The following is a 24,053-nucleotide window of genomic DNA, read 5'->3' on the forward strand; positions in this document are numbered from 1 at the left end:
ACCCTAACCTGAGGAGTATGTGTGTGTGGTAAAACTCACGGTTTTACCAAAACGGGCGCTCCCGGGATTTCCAAGGGCCCCAATCTGAAAGAGAAATAGACAAGAAATACAACATAAACGCATCCATAGGTGTACACTTATTTCTCTTATGGTTTGTCGAGGTGCGTTTACGTCAGTGACCCCGTATTTGTGGATCATGTTCATGCCCCCACTAGTGCTCATATTTGCTGTAACACCAGTGAAAACCTCTGTTACCTGGTCATGCCAGAGGTTACTTGTAACATGCCATACTGTACAATTTGTCTTTTTACGAGCGTACTCAAGTGGTACACGAGTGAAAACAATCAGTGCACCACACTCGGAGTACATGCTCAATTCGTGCTATCCCCTTGAAAGTTAAAAAAGGCATGATCAGGCCTTCGCGCTACACACATTTCTACCAAGGTGTGTGCACCGTAGCATGGAAGATTGTCGGTAAAATTGGGCGGCTTATGTGAAGATAGAAATGGCTTCATGTCATGGATTCCGCGGCGGAGGAGTTTTTCGCCATGTAACTTCTTAAAGTAAAAGGAGAAGACAGTGAGTAAATTTGGTGTGCCCTCACCTGGGAAGTGACGGCTCATCAGAAGCACTCACACGCAAGAACACACTTACTTGTATACAGGGGGTATCCCTCACCAGACCTACAATACGGTCGTCCACGGCCCGAATGTTGCCGTGAAGACGCTGTACGCTGAATGAAATACTGCTCTAAGGTCACGTGGGAGGTATGCGACGTGTAAGTATTTAGGCAAATCTTAAAGGGACAGAGCCCATTATTGTATTAAAAACTTTATTGAGGCTAGTGTTTGGAAAACAAGCAAAACTCGGGTATTGGTAAAGCCCATAGTCTATCTCTTCAGTAATGAAGACCCTGCGAATGTGTGCGCTAGCTGTTTTCACGCACCCAAATATGTATAAAAAGGTTGGTGGTGGTGATCTTGGTTAAAACTACAAATAACCAATGTGAGATGTTCAAATAGAGGTCTACTCAGTGACCTATTAAACAGCATGTGTATGAAAATGTCCACAGGGTTCCCAAAGAATAGTGGTGGGACTATAGTGGCTACTATCTAGAGTGGGCAATGATTACAATGAAGAAAGGAAGGGGATTAAAGCAAACCATCCCTTGTCAGTGTGTTAGTCAGTGGTGAGGTGGAGTTCAGGTAAGATTAACGTTGCATCACTGAGCCCCATGGTATATTGTCATTCAGCCCGATTTGGTGCGTGGATAAACGATATAACCAACGTTGCTCCTTCTCGAAGAGCACATTTTGCGCCCTGGTGTATAGTTGAGGTTGTTCGATGATTGTCCACCTGATATCATTGGGGGTGTGGTTCAGTTGCAAAAAATGTTCGGTCAGTTTGGTGGTATTCTTGCGACATCTTATGTTACTGTGGTGTTCGTGTTGCAGCGCGAGACCAACTCCAACACCAATATCCTCCCTGCGCCGCAGACCCGCCGTCACGCACACTCATTCATACACGCATTCATTGGTGGGGTCCATAACACCAACTCACACACGTCACCATTCACAAGTCTGCACACACAGGAGGGATGAGAAATTCAAGCGCTGGACATGTGGGGGGTACCTTATTACCTATAGGAAAATATTTACATTAAATACATTATGTACATCTGCATCTGTAGAATCCTAGCTTTAACATCAAGGCACTCCACCCACGTGGTCGATAGACCAATTAGTTGGATTGGTTGATGGTGATTGTCAAGACCAGCTTAACCTCACTACAACAATATATTGAATTGTATAATTAATTGACTCTAAAAAGAATCACGAACACCTGAAATCATTTAAAAGATTTTATGTAATTAATTTGCATAAAGGAAATTATCATTTATTCTCTCACTATTAATTTTCACTTGAGCATTGCCATTTATTCAGGACATAAATCAAGTAACTGTTTAATAAAAGTCATAAAGAGAAAATGTAGGTTTGCGTTCATTTCATTATTCTCAAAATGGTTAAAAATCAATCCTTGCTCATGTAACTGACAGAGGGTTCCAAAATGAAGGATCATTGAACCATAGTTAAAAACATGCATTTAATTCTAAAGATTTCCTACACTAAAACCTTCCTACCCAGCACTAAAACCCCAACGTACTTAATAAACCCTTGAACTCATCGATGACTTCTCTCACCCAGGCTAGTGTCCCGCAACGATCTCGAACCTACAGGGGTCATCAGTGCACAGTCTGGCATAATTCCAAGCTCCCAGCATCTCTCCAAAGCAGCTTTTTCTCCTCCACCTTCTCTGACACTAAACCCCAATTTTGGTCTGATATTTATACTGTGTTTGCTGGCTCTCTACCCTCAAATGTTTCAACTCTTGTTGTTTCCCTTGCTCTGATTGGTCATGACAATGCAGTTCTCAGCTCTCAGGATGTCCGTTCATAACAATGTATTTCTCAGCTCCCAGGATGTCCATTAATAACAATGTAGTTCTCCGCTCCCAGGATGTCCGTGAATAACTTTATGTTTGACAAGCTGATAGATACAAATTTGACTGTCCACAGTTCAGTAGCAGGCATTCAAAGGTTCATTGGCAGGGATTCAACTGTTCAGTGTCAGGGATTCAGCTGTTTCCACGTGGTCATTCTTTGGCAGGCATTCGACTGTTTCTCTTTGGCAGGCATTCAGCTGTTCTCATGCTATCATTCTGGCTCTCGGCTACTACCGGCCTCGAACATAATCAGCTGGAGTTGCAAAGTTCAGTGGAGCACAGTGCATGCATGAGGTTCCTCCGGCCAGATGATGCAAGCATTCTCTACTGCGCAGAACCGGGAAAAACAAAGCCATCTTGAAACTGGCCACCAGCCAAACTACGATAAACACACACAAAGAAAATGTGAATACACAGAAAATAAGTGTTTTCTGTCCCCCCACCCACCAGGGCTAATATTTATCCCCTAAAAACTGTTACCTAGCGGAAAAGCATCACACTGCTAGCCATTAAAATGAAGCAAAAGCATCATGTAATGCACAATGTACACTACAACATAAACATGCACTATTACACTACTTAAATGCGCAAAATAGATTAAACATGCATTTTACACCATTAATTAATATGTTAATCAAACCTGTTAATGCAGAGCATTTCCCACATGTAATGTGTGTGTTTGGTTAATACACAGCAAACAAAATTAATATATTACTTTGTTATGGGGGGGTGATTGGTCTGAACGGGGTACACACAAAATCTTCTGTTCTCTGCTCCATCAATCCCCCCTTTGATGATTTCATCATCACCAAATCCCAAACCACGCATTCAACCCACTAAATTTTATTCGATCAGACACTTCTTCTCAATAATTTTGTTAGTTCAGCATATTTCTTTCTCATTTCTCCTGTTCTCGACAAAATGTTATTATTAGTTCTAAATCTAAAACGTACTTATCCTTGTGAAGTGCAGTTCTATCTACTTGTGCAACTATTGGTACAATGTTAACAGCACCATTAGTAAAATGGTACAACATAAACACAACCTACACCCAAAGCAAAAATGTTATATCTATTTTTAGGACTGTCCATATCCGCTATGGTATCTAAGTTAACCTATAAATGAAATCTACTAAATATGTACTGTATGTACAAAGTGTGTTTTCACACTTGAATGACTTTCTGTCCTTTGCCCCTTCTTTTATTTTAACCACTTGGAAATGGTTCATGAAAAATCGTCTTCGTTTTGTGTGCTAAAACCCAAAAGTGTTTTCTGTAGCACTGTTAGGGTGACCTCAAGTCGTTTTCTTTGTCCTGCTCACTGTCGTTGTCAATGTCCCTTTCCTTTCTTAAATCTGCTTCTTCTATGTTTTGTAAGACTATGTATGTCCACTCAGGTGGCCTGTTCAATGTCGCCTGTTCTAACTTATTTGTCATTTCAGAGATCTGATCTTCAAGAGCTGTTGTTCCTTTTCTCACTATCTTATACTTGAGTCTCTTTACTCCGTTGGACCACATATGTGAATCATTCTTCTCCATAGGTTCACAGTCTTTGTTCAGAATTTCCTGATCATCCGTTTCTTCTCTAATGTCAGACAAGACAACTGTCAGGATTTCTGAACCTTCTTCTCCCTTGCTTTCAGTCTCTGTGGCTGCTTGTATTTCACTTCCCCTTATCTTGAACTGTATGATTTCTGAGTCTTCTTTTCTCTCTTTTTCATGTACTTGCCTCTGCTCTGGACTTTGTTTCTGTCCTAGTTCGGCAGTACCGTCTAAATCGTTGTCAGGTGAAAAATCATTGAGTCTTACACCTTGCTGTACACTCGCAGAGTCTGTTAATCTAGTATCACCAGTTTCACAGTCTGCTTCTCTTCTGTTAACAGCTTCTGGTGGCTCAGCACCTGATTCTGAACTTGTATCCGAAATCTGCAGTCTATTTCTCAGTGGCCTATCTTGTTGATCAGGTACATATGCTTCTCTCATTGCTCGTCCCACTAGTATCTTGTAGTGATTTAAACCTGTCCTTCTGTCAGGTGTACTTCTCATGGTTATTGGAACTAGGGGCAAAGCTTCCAGCCATTTCAAGTCAGTGGAATCGCACTTTTTTGCTAATTTGACTTTCATTGTGCTAGTCACTTGCTCACCAACTCCAGAAACTTCTGGACAATAGGCACAATGCAGTTTCTGTTTAGTCCTCAGTATTTCACAGATCAGACTGATAACTTCGTTGCCAAAATGAGTTTCCCTATCTGTGTGTGCCTGTCCATGATACATGCGTGCAAAATGGGCAAACATACTGTTGGGAATAACAGCTCTTTCATCTTGGTAAAACCAAACATCATCCTCTTCTTTTTGTGTGCAACCTTCTTTCATCCATGTTTTCTTTTCCTCATCGTTTGCCTGATCCTGCAACTGCCTCACTTCTTTCCATGTTTCTACTGTGTTGGTAAGCATGAGATATTGGGAAAAAGTGTCTTCCTTTGCCCGTGCCTGATTCAAAGAGCAATTCAGTTTTGTGCAATAATTTGCCAATTCATCTGCAAACCAATTCCCTCTGGTAATATAGTCAGTTTCACATTTGTGAGCATCAGGACATGCTAATGATCCCCTATCAACTATTCGTTTCTTCTTCTTTCTCCACCTGCTTCTCCATTTCTCAACATCCCTCCTTTTTCTCCATGAGCAAGCAAAAGCTTCTCCCTCATTCTGCTTATTATTTTCCTCAACTAAATCTGGGGGTTTCTTTTTCTTATGCAGTTTCCCAGCTAGGTCTGGTGGTTTCTTTTTCTTCTCATGTTTTCTTGTGCACTTGTCTCCTAATTTCTCAAACCCATTGCAACTAGCTTAAATCCAATTGGAAGGGCACATTTAGGACCTAAGCCAATGAAAAAGATGGGCGGAGAGTGAATGGAGCTTCCACAAAGCTTCCATGCAATACGGAATACTGCATGCCTCGCAAGGCAAGCACAGCATGCGCCGCAACGCTAGGCTCGACCTAAAAATGGCAGTGGTAAAAGTAGGCGATTTCTCCAACCTAGGGATGATATTAGCCCTCCATTGTGCTCCTTGGTCTAATAGCATATTTGACGAAAGAACATACACTAAAGCAAATGCTCCGAGTGTTCAGCAATTGTAGCTGACATAAGGCCTCTCTGCACCTACACTGACCAAGGGATGTTAGCAATAGTTTGAGAAAGTGCTTACATGCATGGTTAAAATAAGTACAAAAAAACATATAATGTAACAAAGACTGGGTAGAGCAGTACTCCCTGTTATGGCATACGATGTTGCAAAACACAAAAGCCGACAATCAGTACAGGATCTAAAATGAACTAGCAATGATCTCCCGCAGTGCGTTAATTCAAGTGAGGGATAGAGAGCTGACTCAGGAGTGGCAACTTATCTTGATTAAAACATCAATGTGCTTTACTTGGTCTCAGCTACAAGTCTACCATCATCACAGGACAGCAAAAATAGTTGCTTAACCCGCAATTTGTCTTCTTTTTTATGTTTGTGGGAAAAGAGAAGAGAGTAGACAACCCCAATGCTGTTAGTGACCTTGATATATATTCATCCACAGTATTGCCTATCCATGGTCCAATCTAATACAGTCCAGGATGATGTCTCTGCAAAGCTTAGCATGTGGATAAACCCAAAAGCTAATCCAAAGCAATAAGGGGGTCAAGTACACCCTATCCTCAATAAATTGCTGGCTTAGCTCCGCACGGACATTGTAACTCAAGGCCGTAGGCGGAAGTTGTAACAACCTTCGGCAAATACGATTCTCCTCGGACTGGAGTGATCAAACATTTTAAATACCCCAAACCTCTGTCCTATAAATTGCCCCACGGATACATTGAGCATTATATACTTTTAACAGAGGTGAAAGACTACCTTAAAGTGTGGTGCTAGAAAGATTAAAAACTGCTCACACAATCTGCTAAATTTCAAGCGGCAGGAAGTCACCTGTGAGTGTCTCGTGCCTAATGAGTTAAGAATGATTCCAAGGTAACTAAATTCTCTGATGCTAAACAATCACTTTCGCTCTAGAAGTCTGGGTAAGTGTGTATCAATAAGGAAGGCACTTTTTGAGGCAGCAGAAGCCCTCCGCAGACATCAGCTAAAATGCAGAGTGTCGTGCTCCCCCTCCGCTAATGCTAGCATAGCTAAATACATATAACATCCTAATAGCGAGACCGATTGGCATTACCAATGCTTGTTTCTTTTCTTTTCAAACTGACGGTTTGTATCTATAAAGTACACAATATCCCTGTTCTATGCTTATATCTGTTGATTAAGTGTTAAATAAAAACAAATAATCTGTATAATAGATACCCAAGAGGATATTTAACACAGTTTGGCAATTTGATTTCTGCTAATCGAGTCACATTTCACTGTCTCAATACTGTAATATCATTAAATGAACTGTAGCTTTTCACCGAATTTAATTTAAATTGATTGAATGCAGTTATTCTTGGAAACAGCTTGTTAGCCCCTTCAGCGCGGCGTGGATTTCCGCACCGCGCTGAAGGTTCTGTCCGCGGGCGGGGCCATGACGGAGCGGTTCCGTCATGCGCACAGCGCAACCGACGTGCATGACGGAACCGCTCCGTCATGCGCGTCGAAGGGGTTAAAGCAACTTAACGATAACAATAAACAATCACCTTAACAGCAACGAAAAGACCACAAATGGTTTCACTCCATGAACTTCCAATCACAACATGGAAGCGAATTAAGATTAACACCATATTAAGAATACACACACCCTGACACAAGGTTTAAAATAAACACTTTATCCCTTAAGCTCAAGTAGTAACACTAATGAAACGATACGCGTCCTTGTGAAGTGGTTTCCAGTCTTACTAAGGGCGTGCGGCTTACGCCGTTTTAACACTGCAGACCACAATCAAACCCACTTTTAAGTGATGTGTCTAGTACATGACTGGGCAGGCGAGCCCTTCTGGCACAATATAGCGACCACGTGTGGAATGCCATCTGTGCTGGATCCAGAGTAGGGAGGTGAGCATGTGGAGTCTAGGGGACATTTGACCTTGGGAATGGGTTCAGGAGACAGGACAGTTTTAGAAGGCCACCACTGGGGGCCTCTCACCATTAAAGCCTCTAGCAAAGTCAACAGGTCCATTTATCACACAAGAGCACCTTTAAATACACAAGTTCAGGATGTGGGCTTCACAAAAACCTCTTGTCTCTGATTCATTAGCCTATAATGTTGCTCCATCAATAATTATCTACGCCGCAATATAGGGTGCATGTCACTGGAGCCAATGGTGGCAGTAGGTGGAGCGAGTGGCAGTGGGTGGAGCGAGTGGCAGTGGGTGGAGCGAGTGGCAGTGGGTGGAGTGAGTGGCAGTGGGTGGTGGCCTCTTAAGAAAAATGTTGACCACCTGCACTTAATATTTTACAAATTAACCTCTGAGATCTGTGTTTTTATGTTCCAACACTAATAGTAAAGTGCCACACACACCGGAGACAGCCAGCAGGGAAGGATAGAGAGGGCTGTAGCTGGAAAGTAGCCTCTCACAGTTCCATGTAAGAAATCAAGCGGAGGTGGAAGGTTACATCCAAACAGACAATGGCCTTAGAGGTGATATGAATACTCCACTGGGATGACAAACACATGATTGACAAAGTCTCAATTCAATGAGCGAAAGTAGCTGGTCCAAACAAGCCAATGGATGAAAGGGGAGGCCCCAAACCCACTTCCTTGTATACGGTTAGCAATAGGTCTATTTGGCAGCTGTGCTGTTAAAATTCAGATCAAAAGAAAAGAGGTGAAGAAATGGAAATGGGTCAACGATGGTGCAAACTCAAAGCCCTTTTGAAAACTCAGGCGGTGTTAATTATGCATATGGAAGAAATACTTCTTGAAGGGAATTGGTAACAAACAATAACACACACTGCATTTAAGACAACAGTAAACTGCACGGCTCGTTTTTTTCAGTAGTCTGACTTTAGAGACATATGTTAAACAAAAATCTTACCCTGCAAAGTTGCAACATCAAGGCTTCATGACTCAAGCCAATAAACAACTAGTAGCGCATGTCAGGACACTGCACATTCCCCACATCCTTCCCCGTTTCAACTATATACTGAAATCTTTTTTAACCAATGTTAATTTCCACTATCAGCAAGGGAAACACTGAATCATAATGTCAGTTTTTCAAACGCCCATCAAAGTAAGTATGATGAACAGAGACCCCTACACACAGAAAGCATATTAAGGGTGACTGGATACTCAATGGGGTGTGTTCTATAAGTTGTAGTAAGATTTAGGTTCACTATTTTGCAAAAACATGGTTCCAAATATCTTGAGCAGAATTGCTTAGGGTGCTGCTACCACCCCAGTTGCTTTTCCTTCAAATTATTCTTTTAATTTTCTGCATGCAAGACTCTCCCTTCAAAGACATGCAATTACTGTTTAGGTTCCTGCTTCTTTAGGAAATACACTATTTAGCAAAATATCAAGTGCAAAGAGAAGAATCTATGTAATAATGTCAATAGAACATTTTGAGAAAAGCTGTAACTATGATGAACCTATGTGCAATAACAATATGAAAAAACACGTTGATGGAAATAAGCAAACATTAAAATAAAGTGCTTTGAAGCAGACGCCATGACGGACACCACCTGAGAGACCAACATTTACCAAGGTATATACTACATAGTTTGACAACTTTTGGGATGTAAACAGCGCCAAGAGATACTATGGAATTTGGTGAATCCCATATACACTTTAGAGCCCTGAAGAAGTTGTATGTGGATGAAACACAATGGCTACTGGATTTTATCATTCATTTCATTGATGTAAGTCTAATTGTGAAGATTATTTATTAAAGAACAAATGAAAAAAGAAAATTTCGACACTGGAAGTTGTTATTTGTTTACATAGAGACTGTGGGGCATATTATCAAGCACGGCGTTAAAATTATCACCACTTATCGCCCATAGAAGCCCATGTTGACACCAGAACATGGGCTTCTATGGGAATTCTCAAGGGCATATTATCAAGCCCATTATCGCCGCTTTAGCAGCAGTTTTCTGCCGCTAAAGCAGCGATAATTTTAATGCCGTTTCTTGATAATATGTCCCTGTGATCTTTGATGTGGGTGGCTAAAACATTGTTGCTATACTCTTATTATCTCTTACAATACGATTACTGAGTGCTGAACCACTATCTGTTCTTTAGTATTTTAGTATTTATTCCATTTTGGAGTAAAGAGGGGTTATACTCCTAGGTTCATTGCAAATTTGGAAATATTTTGTACCGTTCCCGGAATATTAATGTTGGCAGGTGTGGTTTCTCTTTGCCTCAAGCCTTCAGTTCTGTGTTGTATAAAAATAAAGTGCGAAGATTGGTGTCTGAAAAATAAAAGCAGCTGGGAAAACAACCAACCAATCAAGAAGAAATAATAACATTGATTGATGTAGCATGGATTGTACTGATGGGGAGATAATATGCATAAAGCGGGGTTGCTGATGCTGTGCACAAGGTGGCTACGTTTTGCGGAGAGGAGCATGCAGGCAGCAAAGATGTGGAGGTCAGTGTGTGACAGAAGACAGGACTATGGATGAGTGGAGCCTGAATTAATATGTGGAGCTTATGCGAGTAAAGATTATATGTAATTGTGAGTACACACTAGATGCATGAGTAAAGCCCACATGTGTCAATAAAGACTAGGTAATAAAGACTAGGTTAGACTGAGTGTGTGTAAGCAACTGTTGAGGGCGACCAGAGTGCCGGTAAAAAGCATGACAGATCTTTCTGTTCAGTAGGATGATAATGTAGGCTCTTCAATGTTTATGTCAGCTCTTACAGTCGCCAGGAGACCAGTGCTGAAGTAGCAAATATATGCACATCCTCAGCCACTCTCTGCACATGCACTCTTACATGTTTAGCCACTGCTTGAAGAACCTCAGACATGCTCATTGGATGGGGCGAGAGGGAGACTGACCATTTATCCAGTTTCGGACGCGATCTTGGGAAGGTACAAGAGACAAGCACTACCAGAAAAGATGATCAGAGGAAGATGTGCAGGAAGACCACAAGGGGAAAATACTACCTTCTACTTTGATGTCCCCGGACAGTGTTTGTGAGCATCTGGAGGCTAATGGCGTCTTGGTGGCACACATGATCCTCAAGATAATTTCCTGCAAGGTTGAGCAGCACTTTCCAACAGACAGTCCTGACTTAGATTATTCCTTTAAATATTCCTGTGGAAGCCAATGCAGGGAACTGGCGCCACCAGTACTGAGAGTATTGGAGGCTGAAGTATAACACAGAACTGACAACAAGACTTTACAAAACTCTGTCACGCAGTCTTCGTTCATTAGTTTACAAACTGTAGCGTTCCCTAAACCATTCCTAAATAAACCTCCCACACCTACTTGTAACAGCGTGATGCAATTCCTGTATTGAGAATGTGTTTTGTTGCATCAAAGGAGTACTGAGGTTCGTTGCTTCTAAAATACAAGATGGTGGGACCTTGTCTAAGCTGGGCAAAGCTCTTCTCTGCCACCGTTCAGCATAGGTTTCCCAGAAGGAAGAGACATAAGAAGGCCTCACTAACCTCCACTCTTAAAGGAAAAGCGTGTTACAGATTCAGTTCAGCAACAAATGTGACAACAAAACAGAGATGTTTAAAGGCATTGGCAAAGTGGGCACTGGCCTAGGGATGCAGTGCTCCAGGGGGCCACTGATAGAGCCTGCTCGGTTCTGCAGACAGTCCTACCCTGATGACCTTGAATGATTCTTAAACAGTTTGTTTAAAAATCTGTTTTCCTTTCATTTGTTTTTAATGTGGATGATCTGTAGGACTCTGTAACAGAAATTTTGCCGAAAAATGTAATGCTTGTTTTTTAACACCATGCAACATCCATAAAAAAGAAGTTAATTTTAGGTCGGAACAGGACCTTGCATTTGAGGAAAGAGGGGGCGTCACAGAGATTATTTGCAATAATATTCATGAGGTTCTGCTTTATTACGATATTGAAACCACGTCACTATCACCAAGTATTAGATGTAAACACACTTAGACTGTGGCTCTGCCCTGTCACTGACCCTGCCACAAGGGCATAAAAGGCCTGCAATTTGATCATACATTCACAGCTGTTCTGAACAGGGCCCTCAACATCCTTAGGATGCCCCTGAAACACTATTGGTCCTGTGCACTGTTAAGAGTCCATTTAAAAGGGCTACTGGAAAGCTGAGAAATTACGAAGTGTGAATTACATATTATTGAAATACACTTAACGTGACTGTAGGCAGAATACCTCATAACTCATAACTATTATAAGCATACAAGAAGACTGGAATCTAACTGCTGCTTGTTTCGGTTCAGATTAGCAGTACAATGCACATTTTGTTATGTTCCCGTTTTACAGTCAAGGTTTCAAATTAACTGTCACATTGCTCATTAAGGAGCAGTGAAAATATATTCCTGCACACTAACTGCCAGGAAAATATGCAGGCTAAAACCAAACTTAATTCAAAAGCAAGTGGAACAAATTAATCTTCTGCTTCTGTTTCCCATATCTGTACTAGTTCCAGAGCTTCAAGACATCTGCATACAGACAGCGGTCTTATGGGAAGGACAAATACGATAATTTATCATATAGACACGCTTATCTTTTGTATAGAACACAATTGCCTAATCACATAACAGCCAGGCTGCAGCCATAGCAAAGGACAAAATACAAAACAAAAACAAACCGGCGGAACACACTAAACACATTGGATTCCCTCACAGTACCATATTATGTGTGAAAAGCCTTAATGGATAAATAGAAGTGCAGGTACGCTGTACCAGAGGGCCTGCTTGTTTCTAAGAAGTGCCGGTACTCTCCAATTAAAAGTAGTACGTTTTTCTTGAGAAATGCCGGTACTCTCCTTCTCAAAATAAAAATGTGTTGGTGCTCAGTACCGGCCCATTTAAAGCACTGCTTATAGGTTGCACATATTTGTAGATGCACATTTCTGATAATAGTGAAAATGCAATAATTATGTTTCAAGACAATAAGTGTCCACTACCTTTAAACCCGCGAATACCGTCAAATGCTCAAGGAAAGGCCACATTATGATATTAAACTCCCAGAGCATGACGGGAATATAGGTTTTTTCTTTTTTAAATGCATGTCAGGGCAAGCACTGGGGACTGCCACACACAAGCTGTATGTGTTCTCTTGGCCCAGTGTTGCTGGTTTGCATGCGCAGGTACGAAAGGCTGGGGGTAGGTGCGTGGACAAAGCATGTGTGGTCTACTTTCATTCTGTTCATTTCTTTCTTCTCACTAGTCCAAATGATTGAGTTAATGAAGAACAGGAGAGACAGTGCTGCCCCCAAGAATATTACACTTCCGGCCCTTCTGAAAAACCTGGCGGAAGCTTGTGAATCTAAATGAATCTCACTTCAGCATGGGGATGTCCCAGAAGACCTAACACATATCAAGGCAACACCAATATTCTTTAGAAAACTAACAAGCGCACTCACCATGCTGGCGGCTCCACTGCCGGAGCGGAAAGCAGCTCCTAGAAACTGGGCAAACAAGTACCAGGCAGCTGCACGCTTTGGAAGATAATAGGAAGTAGGAGGAGCACAGGAAAGTGACACGACTGTGGAAATAAGAAGAGGACGAAGTGACGATTCCGAAACGTACTGAGCAACATAGAAACAGAAGAAGGTCTTCAAGGAACGTCGCTCTCAGCTGTGTGTAAATATCGTGGCCATCTTTGAGATCTGCAGAGGTTAAGACAATGTCTAACCGTATGTAAGGGAAAGAGAATTTGCGCTGTCAAAGTGAGGGCCCCCTCATTGTCTGCACTCACTTTGAAAACAATTCTCAATTTCAGTAATTTTCCTAACACAAAGAAAGCGATAATCCTTCAATGCATAGCATATTTTAAAATTACTATTCTCTTCTGAAATGCCAATTACAAAATATATAATGTGCTTCCAGAACGTACTAGTTATTGTACCCTTGGGACGTCTACTTAACTGTTCAATCAGCTCTAATTTTGCCTTGTGCTCTGAACTGCGGCCACACATATATTATTAGGGTGTAGCAGGACAGTAATTTAATATGACTAAATGTACTATGAACGGAGCGAACAACACAACGATCCCATAAACAACCAGTTGGAGTGGCAACAATATGGAAGTTAAGTCCCCAAGGGCGAGAACTGAAATTAAACAAGCATTTGCAATGCAAGAGTACTCGCATTTACGTGAGACCTCTTGAATTGCAAACGGGAGTGCGGGAGTGCGGGTGGGCGGGCATGATTAAGGCACGAACAACGGGAGTGGGAGGGGGTGGGAGAGAAGGCACGAACAGCGGGAGGGGGTGGCAGGACACAAAGTAGTGCTCAGGAAATATGCAGTAAAGGGGCCAATAGCCGTGGAAGGAGACATGGCCGTCATAAGGTGGGACTAGCAGCCTCTAAACCAATCAGCAGGGAGCATTTAGAAACAACAAAGCCACGAGCCAATGAAAAAGTGGGCGGGGGAGTGGGCGGGGCTTCCCTCACCTATAGTGAATACTGCATGCCTCGCAAAGCGTGCAGCGCATGCGCTGCACCGCTAGGCGAGACCTAAAAATGAGAACACGGTCCACTAGCATGCATAAACAGTTGGGGGAATGGGCGAGTAGGACCACATAATTTGCGTATAGCAATGCAGGTACCTGAACACCAGTTATTCTGAGGGTGTCAATGAGACTAGAGGTCAGGTATGGACAAAGAACATTTATATATATAATAAAAAGTAGGGGCTAACATGCACCCTCGGCAGACACCACACTTTAAAATGAAACTGACAACATATCTCCTTTGGCACTAAAACGAACATTGGCTCTCAATTTATGGTGTAAACAATACAGAAAATTAACCATATCAATAACCATCCAAGTGTGGGCCTTGAGGATTAAACTAGCCGAAGAAATTTAATCATATACAAAACAATTGCAATTGCATTTCTTTGAGTAGCTTAATCCTCAATGCACACACTTGGATGGTTATTGATAACTATTTAAATGCTTCCAGGGAATGTGTCATGGTGGTCTTTTCTGGAATAAACGCAGATCAGGGTAGAGCTTCTGTTTTAAGGTACTGCAGTAAATTGAAAATTGTATTTGTGTAGCGCTATCTAATCCAGACGAGGCATTAAAGCGCTTTATAGTGAGTAGCACACAACTCCGGAACCCAAGGTTGGATGTAAAAAGGTAGATTAGTAGAAGTGTTTCATTTCCTTGTGGATTCGTTCTTGTCGGAGTGTTAAGTTTGTGGTCTAGAGATCTCATGCAATTACTAGGTTGTTTTGATATCTCTCTACTAGACATGAAATTACGACAAAGCAGCTAAATTAATAGTCAACATAGAGTTTCAGAGTAAAAGCAATCCATGAATGACAATAAGATTAAATAAAAGACAATTTTGTATTAATAGATAAATTGATCCTCTCAAAGGAGCACATTCGAAAAAAGCCTGCTGTGGCTTGCTGGAACCTTTTACAGTATGTATGTTTATACTATATGTACTCGTATTTTTCCGCATTTCACCAAGCGAAGCTAATTCACATATGCAGAAGTGTACCTTTCTCAGAATCAATACCTCGCCTATGATATGGATATTCCACAGTGAAAGAGTTACAGTTCAAGTAAAATGTTTTTTTTTTCAGTCGGTGCCACCAAAAATAAGGAAAGCGTTGAGAAATGTGAGTGCAAAGGAAGGTGTAAAGGAGTGGCGAGAGGTAGGCAAATCTTTCCAGAGAATAGTCAAAAATGAGTAACTCGAACAAGTCGAAGACCTTACAGGTTCCAGGTGGTGCAGGTGCAAGGCAGCAGCACAAACATGTGTGACACGTTACAGACTTCCTGCAAATATGGCAATGTTGCAAAAGAACCATTTCAACACATATTGACATCTGATATAATACTAATGGAAACAATAGAAAACCCCTATTGATGTGAAAATGAGTGCACATGAGAAAAAGCACACCCTGACATCACTCAGCAGATGCCCACCGTGAAGCAAGCCAATTCAGCATAAATGCAAGTTAAACAATTAGCATGATCAAATGTGAGAGTTTTGTTCAGTGTGACCAATATTTCAGGAGCAGGAACCTGCATTGTGGCATCCCTCATCTGAAGTTGATGGAGTGATGGTCAGAAAGAGCGAAAGTGTGTGAATGTGAGTGTGTGTGCATGTGTGCGTGAGAAAGAGAATGTATTCAGGCAAAAGAAAGAAAAATTAAGAAATGTTGGAGTGGCGGTTGGAGTGACGTCACCTCTCTCCATATGTCATCGTGCACATGGACTGGGATTGGGAGGACCAGCTTGTCAACACTGCTCTATCATGAGGTGGGATTAGTTGTCAGAGACCAGTGACTTTATAGCACCATCTCATTGTCTTGCACCTTCAATGCCTGTGCTAGTTGGTACAATGCCTTAACATTGGTCTGAGGGGGCAGGCCTCCATGCAACAGTCTATGAAAGCCTAGTTACTTTTATCAACATGTGACTCATCAGCCCTACATCACCAGAAGTAGTTTGTCAGCTGGACTACACATGTAACATTAGTACCATATATGTCACATTTGTAACCACTAGCACTTTATTAATGTGCATCCCACATTTCATGCTAAGGAGCATATCATGCATGTGAAGGCTAACACAGGCGGCAATCATTCATTGAACTATGACTGCAGTCTATGAGAAGTGTGGCTTATGTCAGCCTGGTGGCAAACATCAGAAACAAAATATATTGACATCAGTATTTTTAAGAATCTTCATTACTTAGTGTAAGGATTTGCAGTTATGCTCACATATGACAAAGTAGAATTGATAATCACTTGTGATATAAATAGGACAGCAACAGCAGTACCCCTTCTCCTGTGTCTGGGGGTTCCACTGTTTCTGGTTTTGAATGGCTAGGTGCATCAGAGGTGTACATAGATGCATGAAACGTAAAGGCATGTTAACAATCTGACATGAAGTATACACTCATATACACAATAGGCACACAATACATAATGTTGCATACCTCGATTCATATATACATGACAATGAGTCAGGTGTGGGGTCCCAACCTTTGTTTTTAAACACTGAGCAGTAGGGTTTAGAATAGATTGAGCTGACATTGTGATGTGGGTGGGTTTAGCATTAATTAGGATATGTGTGTAATCTGAGCTATGTGAATGGAAGTCAAAAGGGGTGAGTTGATGTGATCAGTGAAAACAGAATAACACCAGTGCCAAAGCCAGCTACATTATATCCACCCTTAAAGCCATAAAATAAAACAAGGTACCAATCAAAACTGTCCAGTATGTCTCCAATCATACCCCATTATCTAACACCCAGTCCAAAAATTCACCAGGGATAAACCTTTAATTACGAAATAAAATGTAACAGGCATTACATTAGCTCGTTAATCACATATAATCAAATAAACAATACGTTTCCTGCCATCCTTCTCCGTACACTGCTTCCATCACCTAGCTATCCAATCACTAGTCAATATATTATTGAATCATTTGCATGTAATGGTCCCTTCCCAGCCTCAGTCGTCATTTCTGTATCACACTAGGTCCTTTCTCTTTCACTAAAACTTCAATCTTTCTGTTTTCACAGTTGTGTTTAGTTCTGACTTTGATGAAGAATTGTTCACCATCCTACATCTCCCAATGCAAGAAATATCCGTTTCAGTGGCATTCACCAAAGTCATCTACCTTTAACTGCTAGACTCACTCTCAATGTATTGGTATATTTAAAACTGCATTAAATATGTTCACTTACTATGTCTCTGAGAACACTTTAATTAAGGCAAATGGATCATGCATGTTCTAGCCGCGTGCTATTACACGTGGCAAACTTCATATGTGCATGGAACCACTGCGAGCAACACTTGGATAGCTTGCACACTGCTAGATCTCCAGTGACATATAATCTTCATCAAAGTATCATCAGCTGTCTGCATCCACAAACTCAGGTCATGGCTTAAGACTGCTCTCTTATTTATCACTGATGACTACACCAAATCTAGAATCAGGAATTCTGGGTTGGCCTCATCAATGGAAGTTTATTCAGCGATCGATCTCTGCCTGGTCTCTTAACATGCACTAAACCCTTAGGCTTTCCCCTTTGACTCCTTTAATTAGATACTGAAGAAAGTGGCCCGCCTACTTCAGGCCATTACAGCCTCCCACACAAATCAAATCATTCTTTGACCCCCAATAACGTCTGCCCCTTGGCCTAGACATTTCAGCTCTCACAGATTTAGGAGGGCTTGGCACTGCTATTGCGCCTATTTGACAAACCCTGACACTGTCAAGGCAGTACAGAATGCTAATCACCAACCGAGGCATATTCAAGTAGATTCACACAAAAAAAGATTACAGGGTTGTTATAGTTATGCTCCGATTTCCCTCATACAAAACCAGAGAAATTCAGCAGTTATAGTTACCTGAGCTAACTATAACTTACGCACCTACCCTGCACTGCTTATGACCTCACATATTACATCACTCATGACATGGTCAGTAAGTTCTCTGATGTCATCTCAAATTACATCACTGATGACAGTATCCAGTGAGGTTAAGTGTTTTGTAAACTATGCTGGGAGATAAAGATATATACTAAGCTATTGCTAAGTTAAAGTACTATTCGTTTGGTATTACTAAAGAGTGATACTGTTTCTAATATATGTCAACTGAGTGGCACTATGATTGTCTGTATCAATGTAAGAGCAGGTGTCTGAGTTGCTGTTTAGGTGTATGAGTGGGTGTGTAAGTGGCTGTATGTATGAAGAAGTAGGTGTGGTATAAGTTGTATGAGTGAGTGAGTGACTGTGAGTGGCTACATTGAGTGGGTCAGTATGTGTGTGAGTGGCTGTATCAGTGACAGTGGTGGCTGGGTGAGTAGCTCTATGGGTGGATGAGTGTGTATGTGAGTGACTATATGAATGACTGGGGTGGCTGTGTGAATGGTTCTATGTTGAGTAACTGGGTGTGTAAGTGTGTGTATGGGTAAGTGAGTGGCTGTTTGACTGAGTATATGGCTAAGTGATTGGGTTTGTGAGTGGCTGTTTTGCACAGTAAGTATTTGTGTGAGTGGCTGTATAGATGAGTGAGTGGGTGCATGAGTGAGTGATTGTTCTGATGTGTGAATGAGTATGGCTGTATGGGTGAGTGAGTAGATTTGTTAGTAGCTGTATGGCTGAGCGAGTGGCTGTATGCATGAGGGAGTGGTTTTGTGAGTGGCTGCATGGGTATGTGAATGGGCATGTGAGTAGTTGTATAGGTGTGTGAGTGGCTCCTTGAGTCTGTGAGTGGGAGTGGTTTTTTGGGTGTATAAGTAGCTGTATGCATCTGTGAGTGGCTGTATGGGCTTGTGAGTGTTTGTGTGAGTAGCTTTATAATTGAGTGAGTGTGTGTTTGTCAGTAGTGGTATGGGTCTGTGAATGGGTATGTGAGTGGATGTGTATGAGAGGTTGTATGGGGATGTGAGTGGGTCTGTGGATGATGCCATCTGTGATGCCATCGGAGATGTCACTGACCATGTAATGACTGATGCAATATGTGAATTCATAAGCAGTGCATTGCAGGGGTAAACATTTTAGTTACGTTGGTTTTGTGAAATCTGAGCCTAACTATAATGTCCATGTAAACTTTGTTTTTTCCTGTGAACTTCTAAGTTTTTATATTATATTTCCTAACTATAACCTCCCTGCAACTTTTGTTTTTGCATTGAATATTGATGTTTAAAAAAAATTATATTTCTTAACTGTACCCTTTGAGAGTCTGTGAGCGAGTGGCTGTAAAGATAGGTGAGCTGGTGTGAGAGTCTCTGAGTGGGGGAGGGAGTCGGTGTGTGAGTGTCTGAGTGGGTCTGTCAGTGGTTGTGTGGGTATCAGAATGGACTGTGAGAGGGTCTGTAAGTGTCTGAGTGGGTCTGGAAGTGGGAGCATGAGTGTCTGAGTGGGCCTGTGATTGGGTGGATGAGTGTCTGAGTGGGTCTGTGATCGTGTGTGAGAGTCTTTGAGTATGTCTGTGAGTGGATTCATGAGTGTCTGAGTAGATCTGTGAGTGGGTGAGTGAGTGGGTGCATGAGTGTATGAGTGGATGTGTGTCTCTGAGTGTGTCTGTGAGTATGTGTGTGTGTGTGTGTGTGTGTGTGTGTGTGTGTGTGTGTGTGTGTGTGAAAGTCTCTCAGTAGGTCTGTGAGTGGGTTAATGAGTCCTTGAATGGATCTGTGAGTGGGTGAATGAGTGTCTGAGTGTGTGCCAGTAGATCTGTAAGTGGGTAAATGAGTGTGTGAGTGGGTGTATGAGTGGGTCTGCCAGTGGGTGCACAGTAAAAAAATTAGGGGGCACATGGGAGCAGGTCCTTGTACCAGCTTCCCCTGTTACTGTCCTCCTGTCGCGCTTGCTTGCAGTCTGCTACTCTTTGATGCCTTCAGTTTTGTGCCTCCTCTGCTCGTTTTCTCCTCTTTTTTCTGCATGCTCACTCCTGCCCTCCATGTTGCCTTTCTGTCCATTTTGCCCTTTATTTTGCATCTTTCTGCTCCTTTCTGACCTTAATCCTACCTCTTTCTGCTCCTTTCTGCCCTTTATTCTGCTTCTTTCTGCTCATTCCCCACCTTTATTTTGCCTCTTTCCTCTCATTGCTGACCTTTATTTTGACTCTTTCTGCTCGTTTGTCACCTTTATTTTGCCTCTATGCTTGTTTTTCACTATTATTGTACCTCTTCCTGCTGTTTTATGACCTCTATTTTGCCTCTTTCTGCTCATTGCTGACCTTTATTCTGCCTCTTTCTGCTCCCTTCTGACATTTATTTTGCATCTTTTCGCTCATTTCTTACCTTTATTCTGCCTCTTTATGCTCATTTCTTACCTTTATTTTTCCTGTTTCTGCTCTTTGCTAACCTTTACTCTGTCTCTTTCTGCATGTTTCATACCTTTATCTTACCCCTTTCTGCTCATTGCAGACCTTTATTCTGCCTCTTAGTGCTTGTTTCTGATCTCTATTTTGACTGTTTCTGCTCATTTCTGACCTTAATTCTTCTCATTGCTGACCTTTATTTTGCCTCTTTCTGATCATTGCTGACCTTTATTTTGCCTCTATCTGCTCGTTTCTCACCTTTATTGTGCCTCCTTCTGCTCATGGCTGACTTTTATTTTGCCTCTTTCTGCTTGTGTCTCACCATTGTTTTGCCTCTCCCTGCTGGTTTCTGACCTCTATTTTGCCTCTTTCTGCTCATTGCTGACCTTTATTCTGCCTTTTTCTGCTCACTTCCAACATTTATTTTGCCTCTTTCCACCCGTTTCTTACCTTTATTCTGCCTTTCTGCTCATTTCTGACCTTTATTTTGCCCCTTTCTGCTCATTTCTGACCTTTACTCTGTCTCTTTCTGCTTGTTTCATCCCTTTATCTTGCCTCTTTCTGCTCATTGCTGACCTTTATTGTGCCTCTTGCTGTTTGTTTCTGATCTCTGTTTCCTCTTTCTGCTCATTTCTGACCTTTTTTCTGCCTTTTCTGCACATTCCTCACCTTTATTTTGCCTCTTTCTTCTAACTGCTGACCTTTATTTTGCGTCTTTCTGCTCGTTGTTGACCTTTATTTTGACTCTTTTTGCTCGTTTCTTACCTTTAATTTGACTCCTTCTGCTCAAGGCTGCCTTTTATTTTGCCTCTTTCTGCTTGTTTCACACCATTATTTTGCCTCTCCCTGCTGTTTTCTGACCTCTATTTAGCCTCTTTCGGCTCATTGCTGACTTCTATTCTGCCTTTTTCTGCTCCCTTCCGACATTTATTTTGCCTCTTTCTGCTCCCTTCTGACATTTATTTTGTCTCTTTCCACTTATTTCTTACCTTTATTCTGCTTCTTTCTGTAAATTTCTGACCTTTTTTGCCTCTTTCTGCTCATTTCTGACATTTATTCTGCATCTTGCTACTGGTTTCTGACCTATATTTTGCCTCTTGCTGCTCGTTTCTGACCTTTATTCTGCCTCTTTCTGCTAGTTTCTGACCTTTATCTTGCCTCATACTGATCGTTGCTGACCTTTTTCTGCCTCTTTCTGCTTGTTTCTGCCTTTCATTCTGCTTTTTGTCTTGCTTCTCATCATTATTTTGCCTCTTTCTGCTTTTTTCTGACCTTTATTCTGTCTCTTGCTGCTAGTTTCTGACCTCTATTTTGCAGTTTCTGACGTTTATTCTGCCTCTTTCTGCCATTGATGGCCTTTATTCTGCCTCATTCTGCTCATTTCTGACCTTTATTTTGACTGTTTCTGCTCGTTGCTGACCTTTACTCTTTCTCTTCCTGCTTGTTTAATAAGTTTATTCTGCCTCTCTCTGCTCATGGCTGGCCTTTATCTGCCTGTTGCTGCTCCTTTCTGATCTCTATTTTGCCTCTTTCTGCTCATTTCTGAACTGAAGTCTTCCTCTTTCTGCTCATTTCTGACCTTTATTCTGCCACTTTCTGTTCATTCTGACCTTCCCCTGGGACTGTGGGGGGAGCCTTAAAGGCCTCTCTGTTTCAGCCGGGACAGGCATTTCTGCTGCATGCAGGGAACTGCTGGGAATGCAGCTCACTGTCTGGAAAAGCAGTACTTTCATCTATTTTCCAGCCCGCATTTCTGCCGGCAGGGAAAGAGATGAAACCTCTACTTTCAGCAGGTGGGAGCACTTTGACAGCTCCCACCCACTGGAACCGGAGTGTGTTCGCTTTTTCTTGGGGGAAACTGTCAGTTCCCACCAAGCAAAAGCAAACAGCTATGTCCCTGTGATGGGCACTCCGGGACATTGCAAGAGCCGGCCCTGGGGGCCTGGAGGTCCCCAGGGCCATTAAAGGCTCCAGGTGGGGGGCTGTGCGGCCCCTTCCTTCTCTTTTCATGGGAGGTGGTGGACACCATGGCCAAATTTTTCCCGGGAGGGGTCCACGTGGACCCCCTCCCACGTGTATTTTACTTTCTACCCAGGCAGGTGGAAGTCTCCAGGCATGGGGGTCCATGTGGCCCTCAACTAATTATTCATATGGAAAAAGGCTATCATCAAGCTGCTGCTGAAGAAGCAGTCCCTTGATCATGCAGAAACAAAAAACTACGCAAGCCTTCCATTCCCAACAAAAATCTTTGAGAAAATAATTAACTTGCAGTTGGCCCAATACATTAAGGATTACAAACTACTGGACGATATGCAATTTGTCTATAGAAAAGGCCAAGGTACAGAAACTGCCCTCATCAAAGCATCAGACGAAATCAGAACAGTACTAGACCAAGGTGGTGCTGCTGTTCTAGTGCTGCTAGACCTATCAGCAGTCTTTGACACGGTCGATCACGCTACACTGATCGATCATGTCTCAACCATCGGATTCAAACATTGGGCTAAAGATCTACTGGCCTCTTTTCTCTCTAACCGCACACAACTAGTGAGTCTCAGCGACTTTAAGTCCTCCCAATTGCCCTCCTGTGTGGTGTGCCACAAGGATCATCTTTGAACCAGACCTTATTTAATATCTACGTGTTGACTTGGCTAAGGTCATGAAAACCCACGGGATAGGTGTTACATCTTTCGCTGATGACACACAATTGGTGCTCGCAATCTATAACGACGAAGGAGCAATTGCAGCCAGCTTCCAAGACGGAATGTTGGCCATTAGCACCTGGATGCCTAAAAACTGCCTAAAGTTAAACTCTGATAAAACAGAGGTATTGATTTTTGGCAATCTTTTTCCTGTATGGTCCCCTACTTAGTGGCCAGCCAATTTGGGACCACCACCGCCCCGTCTCGAAAGTTATAATTTAGGAGTCTTGTTCGACGACAGGCTATCTTTCTCATTTCATGCCAATGCAGTTGTCTCCTCATCTTTCTATACCTTTAGGATGATAAAAAAAACTCCTACCATTCGTTCCATCCAGTGCCGGAAAAACCCTTATTAGTATCCTAGTAATGTCAAAAATTTACTATTGTAATTGCCTCTTACTCAATGCCCAGAAAAAGGTCATCAGTAGACTACAAATGGTGCAGAACTCGGCCGCTAGAATGCTAACAGGCACCCCTAAGTATCAACCAATGTCAAAGGTAGTTCGAAAACTCCACTGGCTACCTATAAGAAGCCGAATTAAAATCAAAGCACTTTGCATCGTATTCAAAGCCAACCACAATATTGGCCCTGAGTTCTTGAAGAAGGCTTTGTGTGTCTACATGCCCAATAGACCCTTGCGTTCATCAGTAGCCAACCTCCTGAAGGTCCCTCGAACTAAAAAAGTGTCATGGGGTGACAGAAGATTCACCGTCGCCACCGCCAAATTGTGAAACACCCTTCCCCCTCATATTAAAACCTGCCCTACTCTGCTTGCCTTTAGGAAACTATTAAAGACATGGCTTTTTAACCAATAGCCACCTACTCCTGGTTTGGTCTTCTACACAGTCCGCAGTGCCGAGACACCCAAGAGTATTTGTGCGCTCTACAAATTGCTTACAATAAATAAATAAATAAATATTAAGCACTGGGAAGGTGGTGGTCTCCGGGGGCTCAAAAAAGCTCAA

General features: G+C 42.1%; 1 long non-coding RNA gene across 1 annotated transcript; it reads right to left on the reverse strand.

Moving 5' to 3' along the window:
* Positions 1-1,848: 1,848 nt before the first annotated feature.
* On the reverse strand, positions 1,849-13,156 carry LOC146870186 (uncharacterized). Its single transcript, XR_014969847.1, has 2 exons — positions 13,009-13,156; positions 1,849-2,881 (listed from the first exon to the last, which is right to left on the reverse strand). It is a non-coding gene; the product is annotated as an uncharacterized LOC146870186 (long non-coding RNA).
* Between the last annotated feature and the right edge of the window lie 10,897 nt (positions 13,157-24,053).

This window comes from Triturus cristatus, chromosome 1_1 (genome assembly GCF_964204655.1).
Source record: "Triturus cristatus chromosome 1_1, aTriCri1.1, whole genome shotgun sequence".
Taxonomy (NCBI): Eukaryota; Metazoa; Chordata; class Amphibia; order Caudata; family Salamandridae; genus Triturus; species Triturus cristatus.